The sequence below is a fragment of the Elaeis guineensis genome, chromosome 7 (genome assembly GCF_000442705.2).
Source record: "Elaeis guineensis isolate ETL-2024a chromosome 7, EG11, whole genome shotgun sequence".
In the NCBI taxonomy this organism is placed as follows: domain Eukaryota; kingdom Viridiplantae; phylum Streptophyta; class Magnoliopsida; order Arecales; family Arecaceae; genus Elaeis; species Elaeis guineensis.
Genome location: NC_025999.2, coordinates 92313958 through 92320753, shown reverse-complemented (window position 1 = coordinate 92320753; position 6796 = coordinate 92313958). Strand labels below are relative to the sequence as shown.

The 6796-nt window shown below is 37.2% G+C and overlaps 1 long non-coding RNA gene across 2 annotated transcripts; it reads left to right on the top strand.

The window, feature by feature from the left end:
* Positions 1 to 1379: 1379 nt before the first annotated feature.
* Positions 1380 to 3940, top strand: LOC140859042 (uncharacterized). 2 transcript variants are annotated; one of them, XR_012142450.1, is made up of 2 exons: positions 1380 to 2734; positions 2844 to 3940. It is a non-coding gene; the product is annotated as an uncharacterized lncRNA (long non-coding RNA). The 2 variants fall into 2 exon arrangements; XR_012142449.1 differs by having other exon boundaries at positions 2836 to 3940.
* Positions 3941 to 6796: the final 2856 nt, after the last annotated feature.

Sequence of the window (6796 nt, the reverse complement as noted above, 5' to 3'; positions counted from 1 at the left end):
CTGTCAATACATAAGGTAATTTCATATACAGTGAGCAATAGGTGAATTTGTGAAGATATTGTTAGAAATGAATACATCAGCTAGGTAAATCTGCAAGTTGTATTGATAGTCTTAGCAAGGAGATCTTGAGAATTTTCAGTGCCATGATGTCTGGCATAAATTGCTAACATAGGCCAGAATTGCTTAATAAATAGATGGAATGTATCAGAAATTGCTTGGTAGTAGTTGCAAGTAAATATGAGGTAAGTTTGCATCTGGATTATGAAGGGCATCTTGCAGGTATGTGAATCTATTATGCTTGTTTTCACTCTCAAAAGTATTGGTCTGTGCTGCATGATACAGAGACATTTAATTTGCAAATGGAACCAGCGGCTTTGCTTTAATTCCTTTAGGTTGCATTTGGTAGCTAGCAATCTATCCAGATTGTTGGGAATTTAATGTGGTTATCTAGATTACTATGTTTGTTATGTTTTTTGAGTTGGTAATCTAGATTGCCTTGGTAATATAAATTATTTCACAGGAAGTAATCTGGATTATCAAAAGAAGAGGTGGCTATTTAGATTATCATTATTTTGATAATCTGGTAATAAAATTTTTGGACGTAATTATTTTCATAAAAAAATAATCAAACAAAATTCGGGAGCCGACGGGTTGTCTCCGAGAGCTGGTGGCGGAGTTAGATGACACGGTGTTGGATGCGAGCCTGGAAATGCCTAACGGCTCTCACAGGTGGCGGATGAGAGCATCAGTCGGTGAATCTCGCAAGGCCGTTGGTGAAGGAGAGGGGAGGGGTGCAAGTAAAATCGCACCGATACTCCTACAAATCACAGAGCATCGATCTGCTCTGTGATTTTTATTAGGAAGGGAAGAAGAGGGGACAGCGGCGGTGTTGGGCTGTAGAAGGTGCAGGGGGCGGTCGCGCTCGGTGCGGGAGGCGCTCGGGGTGGTGCCGCAAGGGGTGGGGTGAAAGGGGCGAGGCTCGGGTTCGTTGGGGCCGGGGGAGGGAAAGAGAGGGGACGGCGGTGGGGCGGTGCCGCAGAGGGTGTAGGGGGCGGTCGCGTGGGGTGCGGGAGGCACTCGGGTGGTGCGAGAGGGTGGGAGGAGGCACAGACGGTCGGAGGGTGGTGCCGAACAGCCGGGGGTGGGGGTGGGGGTGGGGAGGATGGGGGGAGGAGTGTGGCATGCGAGGAAAGGAGGAAGAAGAAAAATAAAAAAATAAAAATAAAAATAGTAATAATAATAATAAATATTAAAAATAATAAAAAATTAAATAATTTGATTATTTAATTAAAAAATAATTTCTTCTTTTCATATAATAATTTTTATAATTAAAAAAATTAAATAAATAATTTAAAATGTTAAATTAATAATAAAGATATTTTAAAAATTTGATGTTATATTATCAATAATCTGATTGTCATACCAAACATGTCAATCAAAATTTTTAGTAATGTTACTACAACATTATCTACATGTATCAAACACAGTAATTAATATTATTGACAATCTATCCAGATTGTAGATAATCCAGATTATCAGATAATCTATGTTATTACTGTCTAGCAATGTATCAAATGCAACTTTAATGTATTGTTAATGAAGTCTTTGGTGCGTGTTAACATCTCATAGGTCCGGGGCCTGGACATACGGTAGTTTTGGAGAACTTGGAATGCTGGCCCCGCTCCCGGGTCTCTTGTTCCAGAACATGAGGAAGCTTCAAGTCCTCCTGCTTGGGGGGCCAAAAGATTGCACCACGGGTGGCCACAGGTTGCAGAGCCATCCTGCAATAACAATCTGATGTTATGAAGGCTGAAGCTAAAGTGCTGATCTTGAAGATTGCTCCAAGTTGTTCTCTGATGCAGTTGGTGCCTCGCCACCAAAGAAAGGTTGGATCAGAATGACTCCTCTTAGGTAGACTGGCTTTAGGACGGACCTGGGATCGCCAATAGAGTGCCAAAAGAAGCAATATTTTCTTTAAAATATTAGATTGATGACTTAACTTGGCATTGACGTCTCAAACTTTTCAAGTTCCAACCAAGATTATGGAGGAAGTTCAGAGTCCTGTCAGCACTGCAAATAGCCAGAGCTGGAATGCCATATATGCAATACGCCAACCGGCAGCTTCTGAAATTAAGTCTGGGGGTTAAAAGAATAAAAGTGAATAGGGCCCCCGGTTGGGTTTTATTTCAGCAACACAAATATGGTTCCAACGTTTGTGGCTTGGTCTCCATGCGCTGTGCTGTTTGAATTCAAGCGGCGCCAACAAAAAGCGAAGATTCCCAGGTCAAACCTTGGACCAAGGACAGCATACGAAGACCAACAATGCCAAATTGCCAAAAAGAGAGACACTCAGTGCAAATTTATCACCATGGAGTTGTTTGACTTGAGCTTGCTTCAGTGAGAGAAGTGACGGATGATTACCCATAATTTCGGACATCTTTAGTCTATATTAGGAAGACAATGGTAGTATTTGATGGTGGAAAGCTTATGATTTATTTCCATAGTGAATCATCAGGCCTAGGGGTCAAAGGATGCTATGTTGCAGTCTGATCATTTCTCCTCTACTTAAAATGGTTGTTGATTGCAATAAGTTAACTGCCACTTCGTTTTGATGAACAAAGCTTCGATTATTGACTGCCCAGCAAAATGATGAGGCACCCGCCGTGCTCCCAAGCGGTCACAGTTGAGAAATTTGGGCGCCCTTTCTCTGCCAGGAAGCTTGTGTTATTGTGAGGTGTTACTCTTCTTACTGCAAACTTCCCTCATAATAATGCTGTGGAAATAATGGGTATATTATATAAACAAATCTAATATATATATATATTAAAATGGAAGTTTTTCAGTGAAGAAGCCTCCGTTTGTACGTGGTAACAGTCCTGTGGCGTCCATCTGCCCCGTCGCAGCTCTTGCGGAAGAAGCGAGCTCAGCAGGACACTCATGCAACTCAAAAAAAAAAAGTTACGTTGCCTTGAGCGGCCGAACAAAGAAGCTTGGAGCATGACGGTGGTGGAGGGATCAGGCCGTCGCAACATCTGTGATGGCGGTGGAGGACGTGGACGTGATCCCCGTGCATAACCCTGACACGAAGGATCAGCAGGACGGGGTTGTTGCCGTGGCTAGCAGGAGAGAACAGGAGGAGGATGGCGGTGGGAGCAAGAGTCACACCAGGTTGTTACCTCCCTTTCCACGTCGCAGCGCTCGTGGGAGCTCGCGGAAGCTCGCATGGAGAGGCCAAGGGAGGAGAGGGAGGTGGAGGGGTCCGAGAGGCAGGGGACAGCAGAGGCAGCGACGGGGGAGGAGAGCAGGAAGTTGGAGTTGAAGGAGATGGTCTAGGCGGCGGTCGGGACACCTAACACATGGTCCTTGCAGGGGCTGTGGAAGCACCTTCAAAGATTGAAGGGGTTTCTAGGGTTCCGCGTGTAGGGGGGCATCTCGAGTCCCATCGCAGATCCGACTCCGGAGTTCTGTGATGACAGCGGCAGCGACCGCTTCCCTTCCAATCCCCAACCCCTCCTCTCCTTCTACGATGTCGTTGCCTCCCCCACCGCCGCAGCAGTCGCCTTCTCCCCCCTCCCCTCCATTGACGCCATTGCCCTTTCCGTGGAGGATTGCTTGCTGGCGGAGTCATGTGGTGTCAAAGCAGCAGCGTGGAAATCGTAAGAGAGGCGAGAAAAACATGAGAAAGAATGATAGAAGCATTAAGCGGGAAGGTTAGGGGGCTTTAGAACTAAATGAAAGAAGAAAGCCGATCACCTGAATTTGGATCTGTGATGAGTCGATGGTGTGGACGAAGAAGGAAGGGGAGCTCAATCTATTCCAGCTACTCCGGGAGGGTTTGGATGTGGATTTTGGAGGGACAGAGACGGAAGTAACGTGCTTCCTTTCGCAAGGATGATGATAGAAAAATGAAGTAACATGTTGATTATACAATAATGATGATTTCGTACTTCCTTAATGAAAGATCTGGGGAATAGGGAAGCACGAGATGATGCTCGAGTTCCATGGATTTTAACTAAAACATTATGCTGAAATAGGCACGAAAGATATTTCACTGTTTCCAACCAATGTGATGAGCCCTTTTTTAAGTTTTCTTAACAATTTTTTTTCTTCTCTTAGTCATCTTTTCTTTTATGGTAGGCAGATCTATAAATTTTTTTCAGGCATGGAAAGGAGTGTGATACTTTGCTAAGCAACAGGGAGGCAATGAACATCGAGAAAATCAGATATATCTCATATCGTGGTTGTATAAATTATGAGATTTGGTGTATTTGACAAGTGAATCCAATTCCCTATGTTTGCTGTTTCCCTCGAGGAGGTGTTGGGTTAGTGAGTTATAGATACATCAACATCTATAAGAACCATAATGAGAGGGGCTTAGTTGATATTATGCAAGTGGCAAATGGCATGATTATCCTTTAGTTTTCCAGGGTTACAACATACAAATACATAGTGACCCTTCTCAAGGTGATCATGGATATTGATCTAATTGAAGTGTTTGCCAGATGGACTGAGTGCAAGAAAAATAAATCCAAAAATTTAAATTGTCTTCTTCTATGTATTGAGAGGGTGAAAGAAGAGATTCACTGTATGGAGAAGCTGGGATGGCACCGCTGATCACTATCCATCTAGCGAAGCGGCGACAGCAAGACCCAAGGACATCCATCCACCCCGAATCCTTTATATAACTCAGTGACATATGTGGAAGCTCGCTATGCGCCGATATATCCACCCATTTCCCATCATGCATCCCATCCCTAACTCGCACTTCACTCCAGTCTCTATCTTCTACCCTGGCTGGAATAGCAGGTTACCAACATCCCTTCTAATCAGTAATATCCTATAGAAGATATCTAAGACATAATTTAAATTATCATTATTATGATATATAAATGTAAATTACTGTCACTATTTGATTTTTTAGTGGTTATATATAATAATAAAAATAACAATTATTATTTCCTCCTTGCAGCAAAGTGAGAAGAATGAATGCTAATATAGGAAAGAGGGTGAGGGTTTGAGAAGGAGCTAGATGGCAAGAGGCCCATGGAGAATCCCAAATTTTAAAAAAATAAAATAATTTATAAATAACTTATAATCCATACAATATATAAAATATATTTTTTATTATTTTAATTATTTTTAAAATATATATATAATAGATATTAATAAATTAATAAAATAAAAAAATTGCATCTCGTGCATGGCACGAAGTCATGTAACATCAACAATGGTTAAAACATTTTGAGATATTCGAAAAATATTTTTAATTTTCTTCTTGATAGTAAAATTTTTATTCTTAATGGGATATTTATATTATAGGTGAGTATTATTTTTTCTTTACGAGTGCAACAAAATTTTATATCAATTTGGATCTACCTAAAGTAGAAAGTTTTAATCATAGGTATCGTTTACTTATTCATTATCTTACTGTTAAATTACTTTATATAAGACAAACTACTAATTAAATTTATTAATTTTTCAATAAAAATTTATCATGTATAAATGATGTTCAAGGGACTATATCCCAAAGCCAATCACAAACTTTTTTTGCTAATCTATTATCAATTAGAAGGATGACAATTCAAGAGATAAAATCTATTAAGTAGGATTATTATGAATAGATGATTAAAACTGTGCAATACTAAAACTTCGTTGGTATATCATGTAAATTTTTTAAATTTGATATTTATATTTGAAAATATATAATTATAATTAAATATTATTTTATTTTATTTATAGGAGACTATTTTTAATTGTGAAACTTTAATTGACGATATCGAAATAAGATATAGATGGTGCTATACAGCTAGTCAAATTTATCCAAAAAAAATAAGATGGATTAATATTGAATTCTGATGTGATCGATGCAATATAGAACCTAAATATTCAACACCAAGATTTATTTTATATTTGATATTTATAATTTATTGATAAAAGATAAATATATATGTTAGATCATTAAAAAATAAAAATTTATATATTAAATATTTTATTATCATATCTCTTATTCATATACATTACAAATTTTCATTTATTAGTTATAATAAATTTTAATTTGATTCTATTCTTTTTCGTCCTTTAGATATTGATTACAATTTCATGTAGAGAATTATACTAGATTTGCATTGTTTGTTCTTTTCGATAAAGTTGCTCAATGATTAATTGATAAATCAACTAAAAAATTATGCATGTATAAAATATATATAATATATATTTTATATTTTATTCATCCAATAAATTATTTGATGATATCGAGTCATATATTTTTTTTCGTGCAGAAAGATGATGATTCTATTATTTTTTTAAAATAATTTTGAATGATACATGCAACGAAGCAAAAGATAAGATAAATCGAGAAAAATCCATTATGAATGATATATTTTTATTCTTTTACATATAAATAATTATATTTATATATTTTATTTTAATAATTGATAATTATTTTTTTTACATATTAAAGTAGATGATGAAATTCTTAGTATTGATACGACTATAAAAAAAAGAGATGCACGTGAAATGCAAATAAGTGATTGTGCTTTGCTTAATGATGAGAATTTCGAAACAACTAATGCTAAAAATATGGATTCAAAGAATAATTTTTCTATCAGCAAAAGATAAAAATAATTATGTTACTTCTTACTATCATATTATTTAAATAATTTAATTTTATATTTTTATTTAAAATATTTAATATCATCCATGATGTCTCATATATTATGTTAAATTTTTAATTTATAAAAATATTATTTAAAAAAATAATTATACACCATGCATCGCACACAATTTTACGCTAATA